This window comes from Aotus nancymaae, unplaced genomic scaffold (genome assembly GCF_030222135.1).
Source record: "Aotus nancymaae isolate 86718 unplaced genomic scaffold, 86718_ANA_hifiasm-v0.15.2.pri h1tg000006l, whole genome shotgun sequence".
Lineage (NCBI taxonomy): Eukaryota > Metazoa > Chordata > Mammalia > Primates > Aotidae > Aotus > Aotus nancymaae.
In genome coordinates this window covers 56,269,194-56,291,140 of record NW_026988417.1, presented here as the reverse complement: position 1 = coordinate 56,291,140, position 21,947 = coordinate 56,269,194, and the positions used below count along the sequence as shown (strand labels likewise).

Here is a 21,947-nt window from a genome sequence, read left to right as displayed (position 1 = left end):
TTTAGTATTCTTAGAAATAATCAAAACTATCTTACCACATCTTCTCAAACTCATGTCACTTCCTTAAAATCAGGAGTAAATCAGGAAAAATCAAGCTGTCATTCAAACATTTTTTTTTTTTTTAACATGCTTATTAACCTTTTTGGTAATGCTTTATTTATTTCCATTTTCAGGTATATGTTTCTCAAACGTAAAATGTATTTGATTTAGTAGATACATATGTGTATACAGAAAATGTCACTATGCCTCTAGATTGCAAGATAAAACAAAAAAAGTGGGTGATATGGTTTGGCTCTGTGTCTCCACCCAAATCTCAACTTATAGCTCCCATTATTCCCAGGTGTTGTGGGAGGAACCCAGTGAGAGATGACTGAATCATGAGGACAGTGTTCTCGTGATAGTGAATGGGTCTCATGAGATCTGATGGTTTTAAAAACAGGAGTTTCTCTGCACAAGCTCTCTCTTTGCCTGCTGCCATCCATGTAAGATGTGACCTGCTCCTCCTTGCCTTCTGCCATGATGGTTAGGCCTCCCCCGCCAAGTGAAACTGTAAGTCCAATAAACCTCCTTCTTCTGTAAATTGCCCAGTCTTGAGTATGTCTTTATCAGCAGTGTCAAAACAGACTATACAGTAAAATGGTACCAGGAGTGGGGCATTGCTGTAAAGATACGTGAAAATGTGGAAGGAACTTTGGAACTAGGTAACATGCAGCGACTGAAACAGTGTGGAAGGCTCAGAAGAAGAAAAGAAAATGTAGGAAAGTTTGGAACTTCATAGTAACTTGTTGAATGGCTTTGAAGAAATTGCTGTTAGTGATATGAACAATAAGGTCTAGGCTGAGATGGTCTCAGATGGAGATGAGAAACTTGGGAACTCGAGCCAAGGTGACTCGTTATGTTTTACCAAAGAGACTGCCTAGAGATTTTGCCCCTGCCCTAGGGATTTGTGGAACTTTGAACTTGAGAGAGATTATTTAGGGTATCTGGAGGAAGAAATTTCTAAGCAGCAAAGCATTCAAGAGGTGACTTGGGTGCTGTTAAAGGCATTCAGTTTCAAAAGGGTAACAGAGCATAAAAGTTTGGAAAATTTGCAGTCTGACAATGCAATAGGAAGAAAAAAATCCCATTTTTTGAGGAAGAATTCAAGCCTGCTGCTGAAATTTGCATAAGTTAATGAAGAGCCAAATATTATTCACCAAGACAATGGGGAAAATGTCTGCAGGGACATCAGAGACTTTTGCAGCAGCCCCTCCCATCACAGGCCTGAAAGCCTAGGAGGAAAAAGTTGTTTTGTGGACCAGGCCCAGGGTCCCCATGCTGCATGCAGCCTAGGGACTTGGTGCCCTGCTTCCCAGATACTCCAGCCATGGCTAAAAGGGGCCAAAGTGGAGCTTAGGCTGTGGTTGCAGAGGGTACAAGCCTCAAGTGTTGGCAGCTTCCATATGGTGTTAAGCCTGTGAGAGCACCGAACAAGAATTGAGGTTTGGGAACCTCTGCCTAGATTTCAGAGGATTTACAGATATGCCTGGATATTCAGGCAGAAGTCTGCTGTAGGAGCAGGGTCCTCATGGAGAACCTCTGCTAGGACACTGCAGAAGGGAAATGTGGGGTGGGAGCCCCCACACAGATCCCTACTAGGGCACCACCTAGTGGAGCTGTGAGAAGAGGGCAACCATCCTCCAGATCCCAGAATGGTAGATACACTGATAGCTTGCACCATGTTCCTGGAAAAGCTGCAGACACTCAATGCCAGTCTGTGAAGGAAGTCGGGAGGGAGGCTGTACCCTGAAAAGTCACAGGGGTGGAGCTGCGCTGGACCATGGGAACCCACCTCTTCCTTCAGCGCGACCTAAATGTGAAACATGGAGTCAAAGAAGATCATTTTGTAGCTTTAACATTTGACTGCTCCACTGGATTTTGGACTCACATGGGCCTACAGCCTCTTTGTTTTGGTGAATTTCTCCCATTTGGAATAGGTTTATTTACTCAATGCCTGTACCCCCATTGCCACTAGAAAGTAACTAACTTGCTTTGATTTTACAGGCTCATAGGCAGAAAGGAATTGCCTTGTCTCAGATGAGACTTTCAACTGTGGACTTTTGAGTCAATGCTGAAATGCTGAAATCAGTTGAGACTTTGGGGGACTATTGGGAAGGCATGATTGGTTTTGAAATGTGAAGATATGAGATTTGGGAGGGGCTGGGGTAGAATGATATGGTTTGACTCTGTGTCCCCACCCAACTCTCATCTTATAGCTCCCATGATTCCCACATGTTGTGGGAGGGACCCAGTGGAGATGACTAAATCATGGAGGTGGGTCTTTCCTGTGCTATTTTCACAATAGTGAATGGGTCTCATAAGATAAGATGGTTCTTTTTTTTTTTTTTTTTTGAGATGGAGTCTTACTTTGTCACCCTAGCTAGAATGCAATGGCTCGATCCCGGCTCACTGCAACCTCCGCCTCCTGAGTTCAGTGATTCTCCTGCTTCAGCCTCCCGAGTAGCTGGGACTACCACCACATCTGGCTAATCTTTTTTTTTTTTCAGTAGAGGTGGGGTTTCACTGTGTTAGCCAGGATGGTGTTGATCTCATGACCTTGTGATTTGCCTACCTCAGCCTCCCAAAGTGCTGGGATTACAGGCGTGAGCCACTGCACCCAGCAATCTGATGGTTTTAAAAACGGACTTTCTCTTCACAACCTCTCTCTTTGCCTTCTGTTATCCATGTCTCAGAATGTATCCCTATCCCCATAATTAATCAGCACATGACAGTTATAAAAATAATGTAATGATTTCTTGATATATGCTTTTCTAGGTGATTCAACTTACTAAATCCTCTTAAGAATTGTTAGTTCAACCTATAGATGAGAAAAATGGGGCAAAACAATTCAAAGTCCTTCCCAGATGTGCTGCAATAGTAAGAGGAAGAACTGGAACTACCAACTTAGGTGGTCTAACTCTAAGATATGGCCTCAACAATGACACCACAGACTTCTTTGTCCATGAAGATCAGCCAGTGTGGTAGGCAGTACAATGGCCCATCAAAGATGCCCATGCCCCAAAGCTCAGAACTTATTATGTTATATGGCAAAAGGGAATTAAGTCTGCAAATGGAATGAAGATTGCTAATCTGCTGACCTATGGATGGAAAGATTATCTAGGATTATCTACATGGGTTCAATGTAATCACCCTTATAAATGAAAGAATGTGGTAGGAGAGAGAGCTAGAGAGAAGGCAGTAGGAGAAGGACCAGGCTTTGAAAATAGAGGAAGGAAGCCATGAGACAAAGAATAAAGGCAGATCCTGGAAGCTGAAAAAACAAGAAAATGGGATATTTCTCCTACAATCTCCAGAAAAAACTCTGCCCCGAAAACATCTTGGTTTTAAGCCGATGAGAACTATTTCAGGCATCTGACCGCCAGACAAGCAAAATAATAAAGTTGAGTTGTTTTAGGTCATGAAATTTGTAGTAATTAGTTATAGCAGTGTGATAGCTAATTTTAAGAGTCAACTTGGCTAGACTATAATGACCCATTGGTTTGGCAAAACACAACTCTAGACGTTGTTGTAAAGGTATATTTTATATGTGAAAACATTTACAGTCAGTTGACTTTAAGCAAAGGAGATTAGACTTCATAACATGGGCAGGCCTTAAGAGCAGAGGTGGAGGTTTCCTACGGGAAAAGAAATTTTGCCTCCAAGCTGCTACAGAGAAAAACTTGAGTTTACCAGCCTTCAAATTCAAGACTGCAAACAATAATTCTTACCTGAATCTCCAGCTTACAGGCTTGCCTTACAGATTTTGCACTTGGGAGCCCCACAATTATGTGAGCCAATTCCTGAAAATAAACCTCTTTCTGTCTGTATTTTCTTTCTCTCCTGTTAGTTCTGTTTATCTAAAGAACTCTGACTAACACAAGTAGGAATGACACACGGATACAGTTAGTAATTCAATACTGGTTTGAGTTGTTATCAAGGATCCTTAGGTATATTTGCATATAAGAAGGTACATTAAGTCAGCTTGGACTTCCATAACAACATACACCGATTGGGTAGCTTAAACAACAGAAATTTATTTCTCACAGTTCTAGAGGCTAGGAAGTCCAAGACCAAAGTGCCAGCCAATTCATTTCTAGATGAGGGGTATCTTCCTAGCTTGCAGATGAGCACCTTCTCACTATGTCCTTATATGGAAGAGAAAGAGAGCTCTGGTGTCTCTTCCTCTTCTTATGAAATTGTTAATACTATTGATTAGGGCCTCACCCTTACGACTTCATTTAACCATTATCACCTCCTCACGGGCCCTATTTCCAAATACAATCATATGAGGAGTTAGGGCTTTGGTATATGAACTTGGGTGCAGGGAGCACAATTCAGTCCATACTAGAGGAGAAACAATTTTTCAAAGCTCATGCACATATTTTAGTAGCTTTTATAGGTAAAATGTAATAGAATTAGACAGACATGGGCATCTTACCTTACTCAGTTGCCAGGGATCTCTAGTTTACTACATTAAAATAGAATTAATTAATTTATATAGCACTTTTGGAGTTTATAAAGTACTCTCAAACAGATTACAAATTGCATTATTAATAATTATTCTCATTTTACATACGATCAAATTTGAGCTCAATGAGATACATTAATTCTCAGTTGATTAGTCTGGCAAATAGTAAGCTGGGCCTTGGATCTAAGGCCACTGATTTAAAATAGGCTTTGCATATTCAGATCTGCTCATCAACTGCAACACAGGAGGGAAAGGGGAGGGATTTCTAGACTAACACAATATGGTGAAGTGAATTTTCAGGAATTAACCAGACATTTCTATCCTTATCTTAGATCTAACTATCAACACACAAATGTACTCAGGATCTTAATATAATAAAAGATAACTAAAGGCTTTCAGGATCTTGGGCATGTGGGGCAGAAAGTAATACTGATGTGAAGATATTTTTTAAATTACTTACTGATTTATTTGTAATGGTTGTAGGGAGGACTGAAATTTTCTTTCTCCAGAATGAGACTAAAAGTTGTCATGTATTTTTGTTGAATGGTGTATTTCTGGTTTCTGAAAATGCTACATCTCTAACAAATTTTTAAACTTTTCACCAAAAAATGACCCTGGGGAGATGTTATAAGATAGTATTTCAGTGTATACATCCTAAAACCAGGCAGCCTGTTCCTTAATGACACCATTCGCCAGTTGTCATCTTGAACAAGCCCCTTAGTATCTTTAAGTTTCCATTTTCTTTTCACTAAATTGTCCACAATAACATGAGACTGCTGCAAGGATTAACTAGAGAATAAATTTATAGAACTTGCCAAATATCTGACAACTCATAATTGCTAAATAAACATGAGATATAATGAGTATTGACTGTCAATATAAAAAAAATCTGTTATGTAAAATATTTTGAATTCTCTGGAATTTTAAATTTGCTAAGGAAAAAATCATAAAAAATCGAAGTGAGGAAGTTTTCATTTTTGCAATCATATAGTTTGTAACTGGGCAAAAGTGTGGTGTGTACTATAATCAGAGGTGTAGTGTACTGGGTTGGTGTAGAGCCATTATCCTGATGAAGGACTTGAATGAAGTTTACCAAAGATTAAATTCATAATGCTTTTGTCATGTTGCATACTAGCCTGGGCTAAGGCCATAGCACAGAATGATAAGACTTCAGCAGACAGCATGTTCTGCTAATTCTTCTGAAAAGTGGTGATGACCCAAATCAGGAAAATCATAATGATATTACACTACTTCATGGTTCACAAATTTTTCTAAGCAATACTTCATTTGATCCTTAAAACAATCTTGAGATAAAGCGAAGGCAAATATTATAGCTCTTTTGTGATGAGGGTACTGAAGCTCTGAGAAGGTAAAGTGTTGGCCCATTAGCAAAGCCAGAGCTAAAATCCCTATCTTGAGTCTTATCCAGTGCTATTTATGACAGTCTTCTTCCAAAGTTGTTTAAGTAGAGTATTTCCAGAATCATTCATTTATAGTATCATCCTATATATTTTCTTTTTGTGTGTGTGGCTTTTTTTGTTTGCTTTTTTTGTTTCTGTTTTTGTTTTTTGAGACAGGGTCTCACTCTATTACCCAGGCTAGAGCACAGTGGTACGATCTTGCCTCACTGCAACCTGCAACCTTCGGCTCACTGCAACCTACACCTGCCCTGGTTCAAGCGATTCTCCCACCTCAGCCTCCCAAGTAGCTGGGAATACAGACGTGTATCACCATGCCTGGCTAATCTTCAGTATTTTAATAGAGATGGGGTTTCACCATGCTGCCCAGGCTGGTCTTGAACTCCTGACCTCAAGTGATCCACCTGCCTTGGCCTCCCAAAGTGCTGGGATTACAAGTATGAGTCACCATGCTCAGCCCTATGTATTTTCTTTTTATAATGTATAGAAATAATAGCTCTCCTGTAAGTTTTTATATCAGGTTGGAAAAGAGTAAAATAATTTTTAGAAGGTATTTTGCTATTAATATTGTTAGTGTGGCAGATTGGAATTATGATATATAGACTCTGGTTACTGTACCTAGGATAGAAGCTACAATCTTCAACCTCTGTCTTTCCTTCCCCAATCAAAAAGTATAACTAGGAACAAGCTACTTTGCTCTCCACTAATCTGCATTCACATTTCACAAGTCATTTCCCTATGTCCTTCAAAAAAGTACCAAACCCAATACACAAAGAAAAACCTACTATTATAGGCCTTATACAAGAAGGGGAAAAAAATGAATTAGCAGCTTTTGATGTAGAAAAATCCATTTCCAGTACTCCTGTAAAACTGTTAAAGATCTTGGCAATACATAATGAATGTACTCTAACCACTCTTTGAATTATAAAACAGTGAAAAGTCTTTGTAAGGATCCTATTAATCTTTGGTTCAAACATGGCTTACAATCTACTAGGGTATTTCATATGATTCCACCAAAAATCTGATAATTACTACTTCTTTAGCAGTACAAATAGTTAAGATATTGGTCTGCCAGGTACACTCCCAGATTTAGTTCTAAGAAATGTATTAATGTACTTGAAGAACACGTAATACAGTCCTCGTGGTTTTTAAAAGAACAATCACACAAAAAGTGACCCAAGTTTCCAGAGATGTAAGGGAATTCAGAAATCAACAGTGCTTTTATTTCCACAAGTTTCAAGGTTTACTCCTCTTTTATATCTTTCTAGATAATGAAAGAAATACCCCCAAACGTAAGTATTGGTGGAAGCTTAAAAGGTTCAAAGCTTTAAGGAAAAGGCTTAAAAGAAATCAATTTCTATGTTCAATTTCTGTATTATCAAGAAGAAAAGTGGCCTAAAATTCCTTACTTCCTTTTTACATAGTTTCCAGAAATGTAACAAAAAAAAAAAAAAAAAAAAAAAAAAGGAGAGGGCATAGAAAGAAAGATACTTTATGTAAGTATGTATCAGCCACTTAATATGTTGTAAGGAAAGTATGTACTAAAATATTTTAGGTGATCTGGAAGTAAACAGTCATACAAACGTGAAAATGGCACAGAACTTAGTAGTATGATTTTCTGAATAACCAGTTCTTTTTGTAGTTCACAGCTACAGTCTGATCAACTCATCATTATTTATCACCTTGAAAACTGTAGTTGGCTTCTAATTGACTCCTGCCTTCTAGTCTTACTCCACCGCACCAGCAGTCCATTACCCATGCAACCAGATGCTAAAGTAAATGTGGTTTTTGCCATTACTTTTAATGGCAACAACCATGACTACTTTTGCACCAACCTAATTTTTAAAAATCCCAATTTCATGCTCTGACATCTTAGGATGTCACCTAATTTAGACTCTGCCTGTCTCCCTAATTTTGTCTTTTACCCTACTTGGCCTGCCATACTAAATGCCAGCCACACTGGTCTTTCCCACCCCTGAAATAAGCCAATTTGTTTGTTTCAGGGCTCTTTCATATGTTGTTTTCAGAGATCATCAAGCACTTTCCTCTCTCCTATCATTTGGGCCTTATCCCAAATCTTATTTTTTAATAGAGCCTACCTGAGCCTCATTCCCAAATCACTCTCAGTAGCTTATTTTGCGCTATTTTTATTATATTTAAAACTATCTGGAATTATTTTACTTAGTAAGTTATTTATAATTTTTTCATAATCTGTCTCTTCCAAATGTAATTAAGCTTCAAGAGAGCATGGACCAAATTTGTTTATTGTTATATCCTTAGTGCCTCAGTCTTGGTACATAGTAGGTGCTCAATAAATATCTGATGTATGAAAGAGAACATATGATACTTCTGAACTGTATTTTTACATGATATATATCTGGAAAATGGAAAGAAGAAGGCAAACTTAATGTACAAGTCCATTTAGCATTTAATTTGTTGCCAAGAAGTAGCATTATCTTGAGGATACTTTATCATCTAAGACTGAAATAGCAGATCTGAAAATGATTTTATAGGGGTCTAAAAAACAGCTGTCAAGAAGCTTCAACAACTCATTCAACTATGGCTACTCTTATGTCTCTACACCCCTAACTTTTTTTGTGGTTTCCAGGAGTGGCAGGTAAAATGAAAGATCCTATTAAATTTACATCTCCAGGGCTCAAAATCAAGCCCAGCCTGGTTCCTGCTTTTTCAGCCCCTCCTTCTCCACCAACATCACTTGAACTATACTTTTTAACATTGCTATTAACAGGCTTAGTTCCTGATCTCGTAGAAGGAAGCTTTATACAGAGTCCTTGCCTAACATCCTGAGGCTCACCATCGTGAACAGTATTTATGGTTAGTCTATAGTGGACGTTGAAAGTTCCACTCTGTTCCTATGGGCAGTTTGACAAGACCTATAAAATACAATCATTCCTGTGTCCTGGAAATGGGATAGAAAAGCAAATACTTACCATCCATGAGGCTAGATATTAGATCACAAGTCGGGAAGGGGAGCTGCAAATTCAGAACTTGGGCAAGAACCTTCCCATGTTGTGAAGCCTTTCCAGACTCAACCAAGTCAACCATAGGGAGTGTTCGCTTTGCTCTGAACACTCTTCCCTCTCCACACCCTTCCTTACTGTGATTATGCTATCTCTAATTCTTCAAATCTCAGCTTACATGTCCCTCCCTTAATTAGCTTTCTTTAATTATCCAGGTTAGATCAAGACCGCATGTACAGATTCATCCATAAAAATGAATTGCAATTTCTAATTATAGCAGTTATCCAATAAGTACCCATTGAATGAATTAATGAATGATATAAATAGATACTAAATTCAATTTCCAACAAACCATTAAAAATAGCTAATAAACAGGATGTCTTAACCACAAGACTACTGACACTTGGGGAGTGGATATTTCTTTGTTGTGGGAGGCAGTCCTATGCATTATAGAATGTTAAGCAGCATCCCTGAACTGTACACACTACATCCCAGTAGTACCACCCTCACCCCAAGTTGTGACAAGAAAACAGCATCCCTAGGCATTGCCAAATGTCTCCAGAAGGACAAAAAAGCCTCGGATTTGAGAATCACTGGGCTAGAAGTAAACTAATAGAATCAATTGCAACTTTGTTAGTAAAACTTTTTAAGGAGCCAGCAGGATGATGAAGACTTTACCTCCCACAAGTGGCAGAGCTAAAGCATCCATGAGACCACTGCATGGGAACAGTGGTAAAAATCAAGGTAGGTATACTTAGATAAAACAAAGTTAGTATGTGCTAGATGGGTTTATTAATGAAAAAGACAAGTACAGCAGTCCCTTGAAAATTGTCATTTTGTTCAATGTCATTTTACTAAAACGTTGATGAGAAAAATAATCAGTTCCCAGCTAACAGGAGCCACTGTCTGTGTGGAGCTTGCACATTCTCCTTGTCTTTTTGGATTTTTTCTGGGTACTCCCCTTTCCTCCAATATCCCAAAGATGTGCACGTTAGGTGAACTGGCATGCCTACACGTTCCCAGTCTGAGTGAGCGTGGGCATCATTGTGAGTGCCTCCTGCGATGGGGCAGTGTCCTAGCCAAGGCTTGTTCCCATCTGTGCTCTGAGCTGTTAGGTTAAGTTCTGGCAACCTAAGACCCTGAACTGAAATCATTTTGCAAACAACCACCCTACTTCCTATTCGTTTTTATTAATCTTTCTTAAATTGCATCTATAGTTCACATTTATTTCAATGTTTAACATTAGAAGTATTTTGGGTCTTGATTTAGAAGTTTGCGAATGTTTTTGTGACCAGATATATGCTGTAGGAACTTAACTTTTATTTATATCACTTAGTATATGGTAAAATTGGTTTTGTTATACATTGTTTTTCTCTTAAGATCACAGTTTCCAAAATCCTATTAACAGCATTAAGTGAGGAATTACTGTCCGGAGTTCCTATATGACACCTGGCCTTCTCCCTGCATGGGCACACACACAGTTCCCTCTATTAATATTTTTTCATTCCTGTGGTACATTTTTTACAGCTGATGAGCCAATAGCAATACATTGTTATTGACTAAGGACCATAGTTTAAATTAGGGCTGACTCTTTGTGTTGTACATCCTATGGGTTTTACCAAATGTATAGTGGCATGTATCCAGCATTGCAGTGCCATATAGAGTACTCTCACTGCCCTAAAAATCTCCTGTGCTCATCCTTCTCCATCTCCCCATGATCCTCTGGCAACCACTGATCTTCTCACTGTCTCTACAGTTTGCTTTTTCCAAAATGTCATATTGTAAAATCACATAGTATGGAATCAGACTGGGGTTTTTCACTAAGCAGTAGAAGATTCACTTAATGCTTATGTTTCAAGCATTTAGGATGTTCCCATGTCTTTATTGTGGTTTGATAGCTTATTTCTTTTTATCTCTGAATAACAGTCCATTGTATAAATATACCACTATCTGCTTATCCATACACTTATTGAGGGATATCTTGATTGCCTCCAAGTTCTGGCAATTAAGAATGAGGCTGCTGCAAACATTAATTTGCAGGATTTTGTATGGACATATGGTTTCAATTCATTTGCGTAAATATCAGGGAACACAATTGCTGAATTGTACGGTAAGCGTATTGTAAGAAATTGTCAAACTACACTGCAAAGTGGCTGTACCATTTCACGATCTCACCAGCAGTGAATAACAGTTCCTGTTCCTCCATATCCTCACCAACATTTGCTGGTCTTAGTGCTTTGGATGTTAGTCATTTTAACATATATGTTGTGGTATTTTGTTTAACTTGCAATTCCATAATGTCATATGACGCTAAGCATGCTTACTTGTTATCAGTTTATCTTCTTTGGTGAGTTGTACATTCCAGTCTTTTGCCTATTTTTAAATTGGATTGTTTTCTTAGTGTTGGGTTTTAAGCAGTTATTGTGGGTTTAAGATATAAGCCTTTTAACAGGTATGTGTTTTTCCAAAATTTTTCTCTCAGTTATGACTCGATTTTTCATTATCAGCTGTTAATTTTAATGAAATTTTACTCATCAATTACTTTTCTTTCATGGACTGACTGTGCCTGTGCGCATAAAAAGTCCTTGTCAAACTCATGGTCCCCTAGATTGTCTCACATGTTATTTTTTAGGATTTGTACAGTTTTGCATTTTACATTTAGGTCTTGATCCACCTTTGAGCTAATTTTGCAAACTGTGTAAGTTCTGTGCCTAGACTCATTTTTTTTTTTTTTGCATGTGGATATCTAGTTATTGCAGTATCAGTTGTTAAAAAAGACCATACCCTCCCTATTAAATTGCCTTTGCACTTTTGTCAATGATCAGTTGACTTTATTTGTGTGGGTCTATTTCTGGACTCTCTATTTTGTTTCATTCAGTTTTTTAAAGGTTTTATTTTTCCAGAGCAGTTTTAGCTTCACGGAAAACCTGAGAGGAAGGTACATAGATGGCTCATATACCCTCTGCCCCATACATGCATAGCCTTCCCCATTATTAACATCCCATACGAGAGTGGTGCATTTGTTCAATTAATATACCTACATTGACACATCATTATCAACTGAAGCCCACAGTTTATATCATGGTTTTCTCTTGGTTGTGTACAAATTTGTATGGGTCTGGACAAATGTATAATATCGTGAATCCACCACTGTAGTATCATCCACAGTATTTTAATTACCCTAAGAATGGCTCTTTTGAAAATAAGAATCTGAATATTCTTTCATCAATACCACAGTACTGATTACTATATTTTATAGTAATTCTTGAAGTATTGTCAGTCCTCCTACTTCATTCTTCAGCTTATCAATTTTAAATGATGTGCTATGAACACTAAAAGACACATAAGGTATCTAGGTGTGAGTAACATTATGTGACAGTGCCACTGAGGGCAAAAGCGTAAGTTGTATTATGTGGGTTCATAGGAGCTCTAATTATGGCAGAGACCATATAGCCTCTTCATCACACTGTTTCTTCTTCCTGGACACACAGAAAAAATTACTTTTCTCAGATCCCTTCCAGTGAGACTGCTAATGACGTGACTGAGTTTTGGCTTATGAAATGTGGGCAGACCTGTCCCTTGAAATACAGTTCCCAGCATTTTGGGTCTCTTCAGTTCTTCCACAGAAACCATAGAAGCCATATATTCCAGAAGGAATAACAACAAAATGGAAACTATCTTGGTCTATAGATCACCATTTGGAGAAGAGAAACTCAAGAAAAATCATCTGGCATGTACTGAATACAAGCAAGAAACCAAACTTTATGGTTTTAATACCTTATTTGTCACTGCAACATAGTCTACACTATCTTGACTAATACAGTAAAAGTATTAGGATTTTGCTTGTGTTTTCATCAGCATCTCTCAGCAGTCAGAATGAGGAGCTCAGAAAACATTATATATATATACACACATATATATGTATACATATATACACATACATGTGTATACATATATATGTGTGTGTATATATATATGTGTGTGCGTGTGTGTTTCAGATGTCCTTGCCTAAGATCTAGATATTCTTTTTTATTCTCTGTCAAAGTAATATAAGGCACCTAAGATATTAACTAATCATCTGAAACTACAACCTAGACTGGAATATATCCATTCTACTTTTTCTAACTTCTCTGCAACATGCATAATTTATTTAGAAGCATTAAATTTATAGGGTCCACAAGCACTCTGCCAGAGGTGATTCAATTATCTTCCCCTGAAGTGGGACAAGTAAAACGCAGCAGATGAAAGAAAAGGGAACAAAGGAATTAAAAAAAAAAATAAATAAAAAATAAAACTTACCTTACAGGCCATGGAAAGAGTTTCTTAGAAAGTAGTAATTGTAATGAGGGTGCTCATGATTCTCACATGGTATCTTTATTCCAAAATAAGCTCCAGGGATTTTGGATTTGATCTTGCAATTTCAATACATGTATGACTGCTTGAGAAAGCTAATAATTCCCCCAAAATATTCTTTCTGAAGGCACTAAAGAGTAGGATATAATTATGTGTCCCAATGGATTGATCACTTGACTACATCCTGGAATAACCCATGCCCTTGGCAAAACATGGAAAATCCGTATTGTTCTTCAGAGAGAGAAAACAGTTTGCCTTTAAACAGTCACTATATCAAGTTAGGAAAGACAGTAAAACTATCCGTATGTCAGAAACCAATGCTGTGGGCAGAGTTTACTTAGAGCCTAAGCACTCTATTCCTCTGTAAACGTGGTTATTTAATAAATAAATAATCATTGAATAGTTAATTACAATGAAAGCTGGTCTATTTCATATATTTTTACTTATTAGGTTTTAGCTAGGGGAAATAAAGTCTCTATTTCTATAAGAGCTTTCATATTCTGCACATGATCTCAGAAAGTGGGCATCAAGAGAGACTAGCTGGAATGTTTTCTAGATCTTAACCTTCTCATGACTTTTTGAAATTCAACAAGCAGAAGACACTTTAACAGTATATTGCATTTATATCTAATGTTTAAAGGTTAAACAGTGCATATACATTCAGCACACAGTTGTGCTATGTGCCAAGTGTCAAAAAATAATAACTTAGACCTCAAAATGAGTGAGTTGCTTGCAAAAGAGAAAAATAGATAAATTAGCATAATTCCTTCTTTCCTCAATATCTTTGGCAGCAAAGAACAAAACCCCCCACTGGTAAAAAGCTGTTCCATCTGCCATCCTATTGCAAGAACAGCTCGCTTTCTTGGAAAGATGATTTATGGAACAACTAAATCCTATCTTTCACTTTTTTGGGTGGAACACAGTGGTAGTGAGATTTTTGTGGAGAATGTCCATCTACAGTAAGTCCATTGGTGAACACATCTAAAAATTAAGACTCTAAACCAATGAATTATCAGCAGTCTTTCTTTTCTTTCCTTACAACCTCTTTAAAGCACCATATTCTGATCCTTATGTGAAAACCTTCCTAAACTATAGACAATTTATTAGGAAAGTTGTATACATAAGAAATAGATGATTATTGTTATACAACAACAGAAAAATATTATGGTGGAAGTAATTGTCTTGGTAATTTTCACATATATGCAATGAGTAAATAAGATGCTAGTAACATACTCCAGTGGTTACTAAGCTGCACTTTTAATTTGTAGAGGCTTGATAGAGTGAAAAAGGTGTTTAAATGACTTAACCTAAATCTCCATTGTATAACAGTGGGAGAACCAAATTAGGGTACCAGATGTCCTGACCTAAGATATTGAATCATATAGTAAACAAAGCTATGTTTTAATTTACTGAATTCAAATAGGTTTACAAAAAGTAATTGACAGATGTGACTTCCTTTGTTTGTTAAACGTTTTCTCCCTTTTAGAAAATTAAGTTGAAATTAGTAACATTTAAAACTTTATATTTTCTTGACTCAAAATAAATTTTGCTATCTTGAAACTTACTATTAAATTATACTATCATATAATGTGAAGGTGAATTCTTTTGTCTACATGTGCAGCAAAAATATAATTCAAGAACTTGCTAAACAAATATATATATTACCTTATTATAAAGAAAGAAAAAATGAAATGAAATGGTAAAATAGTATCATGTATTCTGTGGCACTTACTTTTTAAATAAGACAGTAACCTGTAAAACCTTATCACTAGTTCTGTCAAGCTGATTGTGCATTTTCCTCTTTCTTTGACTTCATGACCTTCAAAATTAGAAACTAATGATGAGAAGGTTTCATACACCTGTTTAAGACAGGTATATTTCCAGAATTATTATTCCATTCCATTTTACATATGCATTTTAATTTTCCTTCTTTATGACTCCATTAATCTCTCATTTTCAACAGCCTCAATTTTTAATTAAAGTACAAGGTTTGCAGACTTTATTTTTATTACTGACTGATGCCTTGACTAGTAGTTTTTATTTTATTGTGAATTTCAGATGCAGTTATGGTGCCAGACTGAATTAACACACTAGCAGCAGACTCAAGTGGACAAATAGGTTGAGCATAGTAAGTGTCCCCTAGGGAAGTCTTAAAAACACTAAAGTACGCACACACAGACACTCAAACTGAAGCCTCAAGTGTATGAAAACAATGAGCAACAATTCATGCAGGGAGGATCCTCTTATCACTCCCTCTATTCTCACTGCCACCCTTCCAGAGAAGTGCTGATGTACTTCCGGCAACTCTTCAATTCTCAGGAGCAGTGTTAGGGTGGTAGATTCTGCCCTCCCTCCACCTGGTGTTTGTTTCTCCCAAAAGAGTGGAATAATTGCTAAGAAACTAGCTTTCAGTAAGTCATACTCAATTTAGGGGGAGCTGATGCATGAACATCACCACTCCAGGGTGAGGCCCTTCTCTGGGTCCTTTACCTTTCTCATCGACCTGCATGCTCATAAGCAACTTTTTCTTCCCAAGTGGTCAGTAACTAGGACAAGTCTTGCTCTTGTTTTCAGAGAGATCTTTATTCTCCAGCTTCTTCCTGGACAAATAAGTAGGCGAGACGATTTTAGAAGAATGTAGTTGGAAACCCTGCTTTGTCAGGCAACTTCCATTTTTAAAATTAGTCTTGACAATCTAAAAATGACAACATGATTTTTATTTCCCAAATGGTTGAGGAATGAGAGAGGAGAAGAATATTATTAAGTCATACTATTCAACTCCCAACCAATAGGACAAAAACTTAAATTGCTAATTATCCAATGACTGGATTGCAGAACTCATCCTTCAGTACAAATTGCTATCTACCTTAAATGCACCTTAAACTGATTTTACTTTCTTATATTATATTACATTTATATACAAAGCATATCTTTTTCATCCATTTTGTTTTGATACTTTTTGAAACATTCATAGTTTGCATACTTTCATATTTGATGTTCATCAGGTGATATGTGCAACTCTTATCTGTCAGAGTGAATAACATATTAAGAACAGTTTTATTTCAAAATAAAAATCAGTACTTAACAATAGTAAAATATTATTTTAAAAAGATAATTTTATTAAAAAAAAAAACAGTCTTTAAAGTTAAAGGCCCATGGTTAAATTTCAGCCTCATGATTCATTTGCTATGTTAATTTGGGCAAGGTACTTACTAATACTAATCTTTATTTTGTGAAATCTGTGAAACAGTGATAAAAAAATCACTTCATACATTTGAACATAAGGTTAGACATATCATTTCACTATCCTGTTAGTCAACTAAAACATGGTCCAAATATTTTAGATATTGTCATAATCATGTAGTAATAACCATTTTTCATTATTAATTTTTGAAATTATCTTTCCAGTCTTACAGCAGTAGAAAAGTAATCTAGAAAGCTATAGTCTGATTTTTCATTTTCATTTTGGCTGAAAGCTGTTTAAGATTGGGCAAGTCACCTATTTACTATAAGCCTCAATTCTTGAATTTAGAAAATGGTGCCCTGAAACTCACAGAAATGTTTACACACAGGGATTCAATAAAATTAAGTGCTATGCACAAAAAAAGCATGCAAAAATTATTATTTGCCTTCTCTCCATCCCATCCAAAGGAGTAGCACATTTTATTTTGCTTTAGAGCAGGAGATTGCTAGTGGTAGCTGTAGCCCTTGGGCTTCATTTGGTGTAAAGACACAATTTTTTGCTCTGTAATACAAAGTTCTAGAAAATGGTTACACACATGGAGGAATGAGGAATTGACTGGAATGAGGCAACAGTGAACTTTCTGGGGTGAGAGAAATGTTCTAAATTTGGTTTGGGGTGGTGGTTACATAGTTGTATATAATTGTCAAAAATGATGAAAGAGAACACTTAAGAGGTATGCATATTATTTTCTATTAATTGTGTCTCAATTTTTTAAAGCACAGGCTAATACTAGAGTTAGAGAAATGAAAGCTTTTACAGAAAGACATGGCACATCTGCTCTTCTATGAACCAGCTATCATTAAATTAATATAGAAAAACAAGAATTCAAATTAGTCGCCAACGTTTTAAAGCTAAGGAAGTTTACATGGAAATTTACATGTTATTCAGTGTAATGCCTACATGGCCTCATGGAATTTCTACCCCATCTTAACTCAGCTCATCTTTAAGAAACAGGAAGCCCACAGTCAGAAGTTCACCCTTGTGACCAAACCAGATAAAACTGGTAAGATCCAAGACAGCAGCTCACTTGAAGAACCTCTAACTTCATAATAATCAAATTTCCCTGCTAAATGACACTCCCACCAATGCCATGACAATTGGCAATCATGGTAACAATGACTGGAAGAAACCATGAAAAAACAAAAAGGAAGGCAGCACTCTGGTTCTCCACCCACCCCCAGAAAAGACATGAATATTTCTCCACTTGCTTATGATGCCCAACTCCTTCATTAAAGATGCCGTGTATCTATGGCTTCCTGGCTCTCATGAGTGGAGAAGTGGATTTATGAGCCATGCTCCCACTTCTCTATTCCATGGCCATCAAATAAAGCCTTAACTGCTTGACACTCAAATTCAGTTTCATGTTTTGGCTTCACAACACCAACAGGGAAAGAGCCTATCTTTTGGGGGACCAGCTTTATCAGTAATATAGATAATCTACTTCTCTCTGAAAATCAGAAGTTCTAGGAGGAGTGAACCCAAAGTTCCTCAAGGCAACAATCACTGAAGCTGAGTAAAAGCCAGCCCATTTAGAAAAAGTTTGCCCCAGACCCTACCAACTCTAGTGTTTCCTACACCAACTACATCTACTTATGTAAACAGAAGCCTCACTGATTTTACAACCCATTCCACAACACCATATGTACTACAGTTATTTTAGTACTTTAAACTTGAACTCCCTTTGGAAGAGGTATAAGATGCTACAAATTTTCGGTAATGATAGAATAATGTAGAAACCCTAATACATGTGAGCTGCTACTGAGAAGCCTAAATCTAAACTGAAACTCATTTTTCCAAGGAAGATATTCACAATTTAAGTGTTGTAATAATAGTGCATCTTGTTTATTATAGACTCAAAGTGGTTTAAAAAAAAGTCACTTGCAAAATCTGCTGTTCCAAAGAATTCAGTGCTTCAAATTATTTCTGCAAATGGTTTATGCGAGGCACCAGGCTTATGATTAATAACAAAACATGAGATGTTTGATTTTGAATAATACAATCTTGTCTTCCAAATTAATTAGTTATAAATATAATCCAGGACTCTGCTTTCTTTATCTACATCTTGAGCAATACTCTCCAAAGACAACGTATTCTAAGGCAGTTACCAGTGTTACACTGCCTAAATTGATTCACTTCCAGGACTATCAGAATCACTTTAGGAGATTCTTATCTTAAGATGGATAGAACCTTCCTATCAATGGTCTATGCTGCTCTGGGGTTTTAGTAAGCATTCACTATATTGGTAACACTCATTTATGAGATCAAAATCAATGAGAAGACACCCTGGAGAAGTTTTACCAATTAAAACCCCTAGGAGCTTGTTAAAACAGATATAACCAGAACTACAGAAACATTTTATCACAAGGAAACCACAAATACACACACACACACACACACACACACACACACACACAAAGGAATTACATAACCAATCAATTTCTCACAAAATGAAAATGTGAAAATTATAACAAACACAAGAATGGGAAAGAAATGACAAGGATACCTTTGCTGGAAAACATTCACAATTAAAGGGTAAGAATGCATGAAGTACAAAACCTCAGGCATAAAGTTTTAGAAAAGTCTACTTTTTTAAAAAGAGCATCTCCTCAATGCCTGCTGCGATTCAAGAGCTTGTTTTTAAATAGCATAACCTATAGGTTGGTATGCAATCACTTTAGTCAAAATAATATAAACAAATAGGCTGAAAGCCTCACAACCTTAAACACATAGAATTTCATCTACAATAGCAAGGTGTGTACTCCCTTGAGAACTGCACAGTCACTGGATTAAAATCAAATGAATTTCAGTACAAAATGAGAAACAAAGATTGAATCAATTACCTGAAGGGAAAACAAGCACACAATGAAGTCTTTACTACTATGAATCAGCAGAAGAGCAACATAGGTGGGCTACTGCACAAATGTCCTACAATCATCAGCAGCTGCTATACAAACAACATTGTATCGCTCATTTACCTGGAGTGTCTACCACATCTGTGCACAGCAGTCACAGCTGCTACCCAAGTCAGGGAATAAACATGTTCACACCCTTTAAAAAACAAGGTATCTATTATAATCTCCTAATACTGAACAGGATGCTTTGTGAATAGAACAGAGATTCTGGGTTGTATTAAACACATATCTTTAAATTTTGATTTGTGTAAGGTTTAATACAGCTCCAGTTTTCTGTCAGATTTGTGTGTTGTGTAACCATCCAAAATTGGTGTGCATTCTTTTGTAGTTATAAGATGAAGTAATCAAATTGTACTAGATAGTCTGTAATACTGCTCATAAATTCACCACAATGTTTAAGAACACAGAAACATTTTAAAATCCTGAGAGGAAAAGCTGTACTAACGTTAAAAATCTCACTTTTCAGACACTTAATGATGCCACCTGAAATATACAATGTATAAACACCTAACCAATTATTCTTTATTACAAAAGTATAAGATTTCAAACAATTAATAAAAAAAATGACAGTTTTAGTCACACAATGATATTTTCCAGAAACAGTTTCTGTCACAGCTACTTTCAGGTAAAAACTTTTTTAAAGGCCGTTTTATATTACTTTTGCTAGTGAAGAGAAAAAAAAAAAAAGGACTGGCAAATCCAAAGTTACTTGAATCACTTTAGTAAGTGTCAACAATTAGATTCAACATTTTCCATGTGCAGGGCACCATTCTAAGCACTTCGCACGCACTAAGTCATCAATCTTCACAACCTATAAGGTTATTATGACCAAATTACTGAAGAATAAACTGTGTTACAAGAAGATGAAGTGATTTGCCTGCTGAAAACCACACAGCTGGTAACGGCTGAAACAGGACTTTCAAAGTAGGCATTGTATCTCCCAGTCTTTGAAAGTAAAACTACTATGCAATTAGTTATCCAAACTGCTCTTCCAAAAAGCAAATGTTTGGTGTGTTACTTCTATCAACAAGAGTTCTAAATTTGGATAGTCACATGAGTTGGTATTTGTACTCATTAATTCACTAACGTTTTGGAGGTGTCAATGAGTTCTATATTACATTTGATAGTATATTGCTATCTTTGTGAGTAGATTTTATATTTTTGAAAAGTCCAAATACATTTGAAGCCAAGCTCGATGAGGTGAAGTGACAGAAAGAAATAGTCCATGTAGTTTTTAGCAAAGCAGTAACATTTATTTTCTTAGCCATTCCTGATTATAAAGACAATCTCAATGTAATGTTTCAAAAATGATTCATTAATATCTTCATCACTGGAATATGTGTATAGTTTTCCAGGATGACTACTTCTAAAATGTGCCTTGTTTGCATTAATTGCTCTAACTCAGGTACTTGTTTTTTTTTTTTTTAATTACACTACTTTATAGTTGTATCTCGTAATCTAAAATGAATAATAAGTTAGAATTTTGTTTTCTGGGTATTTTTAAACATTGTTAATATGCATAATGAGAAATATTAGCAATTTTGAATCTGAATAATCAAAATTTTAAAAAACTTTAGAAGCGAAGTTAAATTTGTTTAAAAAACTGAAAAAGGATTTTATTCTAAGTAGAAAGACAAAGAAAAAAGAGAAAATGAAAGATTAAAGAAGTAAATAATGCTCAGTTCCACACACTGTTCAACTTTTAATTTAAAAACATTCCAATACCTAGTTTTTTATATAAAAGCATAAAGGAAGAACCAATTGTGAACCATTTGCTTCAAAGGCTCCACTAGCAGCCTTTCACTTCACCTTCTTTGGTCTCTGTGGATGCTCACTATCCAACCAAACTAGTAGTCTCTTGTGAACATATCACCCAGGTCTTATTGTTTCCCCATCTCTTTCCTTTGTTATTGTAACTCTATTATTGCCCATCATCACTGCTTCAATAAAATCAAAGGCCCACCTAATCTGTGAAACAAAAATTCATCTGATCGGGTCTCAAGCACAATCTTCAGCCATTTTTATCCTTTCAATCCACTTCTGAAATAATACCATGCACTCTGATTCCCATCTCTTAAAAATAAGAGACCAGGGATTATAATATAAACTCTATATAATAAGAGTCAAGTAGACAGTAAGAGTCAAGTAGATAATTATTACCAGTTTTATATTTACTAGATATTTTTGAACTGATTTCTAGGCAGTTATTTCTTGCCTTTGCAGCCCTGATCTTAAGTTTCTGAAGGTTAAATTCTGGACTTTGATCATTTTTTTCTTTTTAAGCTCTAGTAATAGCACTAAAATTCACCACTGAAATAACTGCTGAATTATTCATTGATCACAATTTTTAATGTTCTTTTTAGTGTTGTTATTTCAGATTTGTCCTTGTCCACAGACAAACTGAAATTTGTTCTTATTCCCAATATTCAAGAAAAATATTTTTCTACAAAAATTGCTTATTTAGCTATGTCACCACTAGGGGAGTAAAAGAAGGCACAGCATCAAAAAGAGGTATCTGTTGGCCCTTTTGGG

The 21,947-nt window shown here is 36.3% G+C and overlaps 1 protein-coding gene across 18 annotated transcripts in view; it reads right to left on the bottom strand.

Annotated features, from left to right (window-relative positions):
* The window catches only part of ADGRL3 (adhesion G protein-coupled receptor L3), an 837,546-nt gene that overhangs the window by 714,580 nt on the left and 101,019 nt on the right, over positions 1-21,947 (bottom strand). Inside the window, exon 3 of one of the 18 annotated variants that reach the window (XM_064367447.1) lies at positions 15,750-15,859. The exons of the other annotated variants lie outside the window; for them this stretch is intronic. The gene's annotated coding sequence lies outside the window, so the exon portion shown is untranslated. The remainder of the gene's footprint in view (positions 1-15,749; positions 15,860-21,947) is intronic. 18 annotated transcript variants of the gene reach the window in all.